This window comes from Protopterus annectens, chromosome 3.part1, assembly GCF_019279795.1.
Source record: "Protopterus annectens isolate FY-2018-M chromosome 3.part1, PAN1.0, whole genome shotgun sequence".
In the NCBI taxonomy this organism is placed as follows: Eukaryota; Metazoa; Chordata; order Ceratodontiformes; family Protopteridae; genus Protopterus; species Protopterus annectens.
In genome coordinates this window covers 1,225,546,985-1,225,555,069 of record NC_056732.1, presented here as the reverse complement: position 1 = coordinate 1,225,555,069, position 8,085 = coordinate 1,225,546,985, and positions in this window count along the sequence as shown.

Sequence of the window (8,085 nt, the reverse complement as noted above, 5' to 3'; positions counted from 1 at the left end):
TTAAATGATTGACAAGCTTTAATATACAATTCAGATTTTAAGAGAACAGTAACAGTAGCAAAGTTGTGTCCTTGTTGTTAGCAGCTGAGAACCTTCCATATGCACTGTACAGAAACAAAAGGGCTAACAGATGCCACTTGAGAGAGGAGCTTATAACAAGTTTTAAATGGAAACTAATTAAATCTACTTCACATTGTAATCTTTACTCTTTAAGAGTGTGTTTCAGCTAGTACCAGATAGACTGAAACATTTAATACCCAAGATATTGTATCCACTGGCCAATGTATCATTCATTACTAGTCACACTAAGATACCACTATTAAGGTAACCTATTTGTTACTGTATGCAAAAGAAATGTAGAAGTTACATTTGCTTTTTTTGGAATCATGTCAGTTTCTCTCAGTCACCGATGGCCAATGTGTTTTAGTTAACATACTTTACCCTAGAGATAACACACAGCATCAAACTGCAGATATGGGGCATTTACAAAAGCATGGTATTGACCTGTAGAAAAAGTCTGCTTCACCAATCAATTTGACTCTTTAGTTGATGTAACAGGGATGTAGCAGTTCGTTATTATGCAATATCATTCTGCTTATGTCCTAAAATAATTTATTTTTATCTTTCCCAAGCATTTGTGAATTATATCACCATTTCTGATTCCATGACTCATGAGAAATGACAGTCTTTGCATCTGTAACCCTGCATGCAAAAAAAAAAGTACTCTCTTTAAATTAAGCCCATGCAATCTTCTATATTTTTGCTTCCTCTTCTAAAATATGCTGTTCTGGATTTTAATACCTTCTCTGAGGGGCTTAAGTGTGATTGTAGAGTCATCTCTCCCTCTTTTTTTCAAGTGAGTGAGGAAAATTCTGGTAATCACATTGTCATGGTGCATAGAGTGGCTTGTATGGTACCAAAATGGAGAGGACTAATGACATAGTTTTGACGAGCCAAAGCTAATGATGGTTAACACCATTACCTTGTGTGTGGAAGAATAGACACAAGCTTTTTTTTTTTTTTTTTTTTGATAAGTCTTCTCCTTTATATCCTATACCTCCCACCTCCTCTATTTCGTACAAATCTGCATTCTCTCACTCTTTTTTTTTCTGAGATCAAGTCTTCAGAAGTATACACAATATCCCAGGCACAGCTTTTTTGTATCTTTGTCTCCTCTGTGCTTGCCGAACATCACAATTCCCACTATCAGTTTTGAGTCAATTTGTTTCCCTGTACCAGGCATCCCTAGAGAGGTGAGATGAGATCTGACCATAGTGGTCATTATCCAGGCAATGACAGTAATGATGTAATCTCTAATATCTCTTTTCAATATCTTAGAATTATTTCAGGTCTCATTTATCGCATACTAATCTATGAAACAAATAGTATGATTAATGAGTTTTTCCTCAATTATTTTTTTCAACTCATGCATTCATTGCACTGTACTATGAAACATGTGTTCTGTTTTTCTCATTACAACATTTTTTTTGTCACTCCTGTGTTTTGTAGTGTGACATGATGCTTTGTGATTTAAAGACTCTATGATTGATTTTTGAAAGATTGTGATTGTGAGGTTTTCTCTCTGGGCCTCCGGTGAAAATAGACACTTTCTGTCCAGTCAGACTTCTCTGGTAAACAGATTGCAAAGAAATAAATAAAATTCAAAGACATAATTTATACAAAGAAACTTCCCAGGTTATAATTGTCTAAAGAGAAAATATGATACAGGTGGTTGAAAGTTGAAGGAAGGCTAAAATGGCAGGACACATTAGGAATGTTATTGTTAATGCTTCTATGAATGATTGGTCAGCTTATAATGAATGATTATAACTTTATTTTTGTCTTAGTGACACTGACAGTCAAAATAAATTCTCATTGCTTTTTAGTGTAACTGGACCCAAAATGCTAGAGCTATTTTACATATTTACTAGCACCAGAAAATTCTGCAGAGAAAAACAAAATTGAAATGCCATTTAAACCTCAAACCATTATTAACACCAGAACATTTGATTTTAATGGTGTGGGTATCACAAGATTTACCCATGGTTAATGTGATTTGATCACAAGGGCAAAGACTGAATGATTAAATAAAGCCAGCTGTGGGTAAATCCTGTGGCACTCACATTCAAGAGTGGGCTATTGCTAATATACAATGACATTATTTATAAAAGAGTTTGTATAAAGGTGCTTTAATCTTCCTCTGCTATGTTTTGTGTTTGTTGATGTGCTGTGCATACAAATGGAACTTATTTTCCCACACTTGCTCATACAGCTGGATCATTTTCAAATGGAGCTCTAGACAGGGTAATGTATCAGGGTCTCCCCAAGTCATTCCAGTGTCCCTAATTACTTTGCTGTTTCTCCCCAGTTACCATAAATACTGCCACACCTGTCAGTGTGCATACTATTTTCTTCTTTACTTATACAATGATTAGAGATATTTAAAACTTTTATTTCAAATTTTATAGCACATTGATAGTCATTTGCTAAATAAAACAATAGTGTCACAATAAAAACAGACTTAGCATGAGCAGTAAGCTTGTGTGCCCTTGAAACTGTCATTCATTGAAACAGCATTGAAACCCACATTCAAAGAAAATGCATCTGATCAGTGGTGGATTAAGTTTACCTCCAGGCTGTTTTCAAACCATAGACCCCTTGCACTGATTTTTAGGATCATGTATACATGCATGTGTTCTTTGATGTGCCTTCCTGATTATATTAGTTTATATTCCTTGTATAATACAGTACCACTTGTTACAGTGCATTTTCAATTTGCAGTTTTGAACATTTTCCATTAAGTAATGAAACAAAATATATGAACCAATAATGACAAAACTACCTATTTCAGAAATTCAACCACAAAAGGCAACTCAAATATTTGTCATTATAATCCACTGATATCATTCAATATACACAGTCTTTACAGCCAGCTGAATAATTCCACATTAATAGATCTATTACTAATGAAGAAGTTGCTTTTGGCAAGCAACTTTACATTTCATTGTTTCAAGAGCAAATTCAGTGCCTGCTTCTATTAATGAAAAAATTGCCCATGTTGCATAAAAAAATGCTAAGCTGGTAAAACTGCAATAGGGAATGGCTGTCAAACAAACAACAGGTTCATAGTTACTAGGCATCACATCACAAACAATAAAGAACACACTCAGGAATGCAGCACTACAATCCCCCAGAGTGCACTGGTATATCATCTATGTGGTATGAGAGTAGAACCCACACCCTTCTGCACCATAGGCAAATGTGCTATCTGTTGTGCAATTAGCACAGCTTTTACATTTTATAGCACAGACAGTGATGATGGCTATTTGTTAAACAAAACAGATACCCACTGAAAACAAAGTTAGCATGAGCAACAGTAAACTTCCCTTCCATTGAAACTCAAGATTCTTTGAAAATGCACTGAAACTCAACATTCCATGAAATTGCATTGAAACACAACATTCATTGAAAATGCAGTGACATCAAACATTCCTAGAAAAAAAGCACTGAAATTCAACATTCCTTGAAAATGCACTGAAAGGCAACACTCTTTGAAAATGGACTGGCACTCAACATTCTTTGAAAATGCACTGCAACTCAACAGCCCTTGAAAAAGGACCCCTGATGACAGTTTGGTAGTTGGTGTAGAGGATTCAGGCTCTTGTTTCCTGCAATGAAGGTACAGGTTTGAGCCTGAACAAGTTAACCAACCTGCCATCCCTAACTAGGGCATTTCATATACAGAAACACAAACACACACATATATACTTCTTCGGCAGGCTTGAATAAACTCTGTGTAGGTTTTGCATGAAGCTTACATGGAATTTACATGGTTGCCTGGTGAGCAGCAGTGCTATTTACATATTCATGCCTTGCACCATGTTTAAATGTAAACAAGTGCAGTTTCATGGCAGGTAAATGTATTGGCGGCTAGGAAACCATGTAGTGCAACATGGATAGCAAACCTGTTTCTCTTACAGCAACCTAGGTTAGTGGGATTGCAGGAAATGCTCCAAAAATTACCAAGGTTTAACATATAGTAATGCATATGTTTCGAACACAGTACAGGACAGTGTATACAGTGAAGAGTAGTGTGAAAATCCATTCAAGACTTTCTGTACAAAAGTTGGGTAAATGATCTGTAAGGGTACATGGAAAGCCATTTAAAATAAACAGTCAGGGTAAGTGTTTGTATTGCATAGGAACACACAGATGAATTGTAAGAATGAACACAGGGAAAGAGGACAGGTAAAACATTATAATGTATAGCAGATGAGGGCATGTAAATCAAAGGCAGTTGTAGCAGAAACACTAATCATATATCAACATGGTACAGTATGGACTTCACAGAAAAAATGTATATCATGTAACTGTCAGACAAGGTGACATAACAGTGGAGAAAATATGTCTTTATGAGATAAGCATCTTGACATGAACTATGGAGAGAACATTTATCAGGGATGTAATATACAATTGGGGCTGGGTGCATATTGTGAAAGTGTGCAAACTGATATGCCTGAATATGAGTGTAATGTCAGCAGGGGTTTCCAAAAAGTGGGACACAGTTACAGGCCCATGGACAACAGTAAAAGAAGCATGCACAATCATGGACAATATCAAAATAATGCCACCAATAATACCTTGTCTCTGACACAGCATATGTGATTCTGAGTGATCACAGAGGGTTCTGCATGAACACACTTGTACAACTATTATGACATGTCAGCAATCTATGAGGGTAATCAAGCACACAATCCTGACACTGTACCATCTGCTAGAAGTGTTAGGAAGGACATTGCTATACCTGTATGTGACATTATGATAACTCCAAGCTAGCTGACTGGTGTAAGTAGGACATATATGGAATAATCAGCACTGTTATGGATTTAACCCATGCCATCAATGTTGTAAAACAGCTATGTTTGTATTGTGTGTATCACCAGAACAGGTATCACACATGCATTTGGACTAACACCTTGATGGGTATTCCGCACCATCATACAGTAATGTTTATGCAACAAAAAGAATACCTAGCTATGGCCAATAAGATGCGTGGCAGCTCAGTGTGGCAAAGATGTTACAGTTCAATTACACATCACTGAAAGATATGTAGTGAGGTACATGAAGAAGGGTGCATTGTACTCAGTTATTGGTCTGATAAAGATGTGATCTATGGAGGTATTATGGCCTTTAATGTGGATGCCCTGCACATACTCAGTAGTTGTGTTACATACAAAGGAGTATTCAACACTGTGGCCACATGATGGTGTACATTCCACATACCATCTACCCCAGGATACAAGTCACATACCAATTGGTCTGCTTATAGGGTGTGATGTTTAAATTATCCTTGGTTTGTGCATTAGTTTTCCTAATGTAACAAATCCCACCATGTTTTTGCTTCATCTCATGTGTTGTCATGGTTGTGGCAGCAATCTTTGGTGTATGTTGATACTGTCTGCATTATACTAATATCACAGCTGGAGTCAATGATTGCTCATGATCTGTGGTCCTCCAGACAGCTGTTTGGACACAGGATGTGTATGGCAATCTTGACATTTGTGTCTTAAACAATGGACAGGAAAGGTTCTAGAATACAGCCCTGATGTACGGACCTGATCATTCAACCAGAAATATATGTCACTTCACACATTTCAACATATTTAGATGCCATGCATGTGATCTGGTAGTCTACCACTTGGTGATATAGCTTTATTTGGCCACATCTGACAGTGCTGAGTGAATAATTCAGTGTGGATTTATGTCAAATGCCTTGGTCTGCTCAAATTCCACAGGAATATAATGTTTTCATCATGTATGCCATCGATGATCTCTGTTATGACATGTAACAGATGTAAAATTTGTGGATTTAGCATTAACAACTCACACATGGCTTTTGCGCACAGCAGGGATATTACTAATATCCATATAGAAAAAGGTCTGTGATTTCTCACTATGAAAACACAGGCACTACAAACTATGCCATTACAAATGTGGATAGACTGAAAGCCCAGTCACTTTATTCTGTATTGTATAGGATAAGGTGACTTGTGTCTTACCTACAGGCCAGTCCCTGACCCTGCCCTGATGGGAATATATCAGTTATGTTTGGTGTGGAGTAAATGGTAATAGCAGTGTCCCATAAGCTGGTATAAAATGCTCTCTAATGTCAAGCAAGTGCACAAACCCACACACACACACACACACACACACACACACACACACACACACACACACACACACACACACACACCAGTTGACTTCAGTAAGAACAAAACCAACTAGAGAACTCTGTGTTTAAGGCAAGTGCCACAGCTCAGGTCTGACTTGGAGAGTGTCAATCAGCAGTGTCTGGTGAGGAGTAAATGGCAATGGCAGTGTCCCACATGCTGGTGTAAAATGTTTTCTCTAATGTCAAGCAGGTGCACAAGTGCACACACACACACACACACACACACACACACACACACACACACACACACACACACACACACATACACACACAAAGCCCAGTTGACTGCAGTGAGAACAGTACCCCTACCTTTCTAAGTACACAGACTGGAGATATCATTACTTTACACAAGTGCCATGGCATAAGTCTAACTTTTACAAGGCTGCAAGATACCTTATAGTGGATGACATCAGCAGTGGGTGTTGGAGAAAAGATGTTGAGAGGCCAGCATGAAATGGATGTGTAGCCATGCTCAACTGTCAAGATATTTCAAGTTTTGCATGTTACCAGACTGATAAGTGTGCAGTGTGTATTATGCGGTGGATGTGTTCCAATGTGCAGGTACACTTTAAGAGACAGCTTTACAAACTATTTGCTAACAGGTGTCCACATTACTAAACATATTTGAAAATCTGAAAGTGTATTGTCATTCTGATGATGTGTGTGGTATATCACACAGCATTACTTATTAATTTGTGTAGTGTAGTTGATATATTTGTGAACAAGTACAGAGAGACCAGGGCCACAGTGCATGGAGGGAGGTAACTCATAGCTGCACTGTAAATATGTGACATATCCTTAGATAGGGCCTTTTTTATGTTTCCACATGTAGTTTCATGGCATGAAGACTAAATGAACAGTAAACAGAACTAATACATGCTATTATTTACTTTGTATAGCAGACCACCAAGCAGCAGGTTTGCCCAGTGGTTGGCAAAGTGCACATGGGAGATACACATTTCTACTGCTTTTCCTGTTTGTGAGTAGTTAAACAGTGTGCAAGCACAAGGCTCATTGCTAAAATTATGAGAGTTAGTAGTGAGTGTATGAAACACACCTGCTGCTTGGCTTACACTGTGGTAGCAGCTGTAAATGTACTAACAGATTCATTTTTCAGCCCAGATGATAGAGGGTTCGAAAACAGGTGTATGTAATACTTTTACGTATGTATTAATAATGCAGTAAAATTTTACTTTATTCTACTTTCACTGTGTGTTAGTTTATTTTGACCTTGTGTGGTGTGTTTAAGTGGCATTGTGTGGAGGTAACCGCATCACAGAAGAGCTGCTTACCATTGTTTGGCATTGGTGCACTATGCCAAACTCCCTGCAAACATAGAGACCGAACAGTGAAGGGCTCCATTGTTTTTTTTTTTTTGGTACTTATGTCTGTTGTATCTGATTCTATTTTTTGACCAGATTATAGGTGTTAAAATGGAGTAGATAGGAAAGTGGTAAAATGGGGGAAGGCAGGGGGAAGAACAAAAGGAAAGCAATATAGGAATGTTCAGGAGGGAGGTGGGAAACAACAACAGCTATATATTTCATCAATAGTGTAAAATAAAAATATGTACAGAATATTAGCTGAATTTGGACTGTTACCTCCAAAAAGAGGGGTGAAAACAATGCAGCCATGCTGTATAGCCAATTGAACCAAATCAAGTGTGTCAAGAAGATACATGTGCAAAATGAAGAGCTTTGTATGGGGTGATATATTTTTTATGTGGGATAGGTGCTCATATATTTTTTAATAGGTAAGGGATGTTGGCATTTCTGGGTCAGGTAAGTTGGGTAGGTGAGTAAAGAAATGTAAACAAGCAGGACAAGCAAGACAAGACACAGGGATGGTGAAGG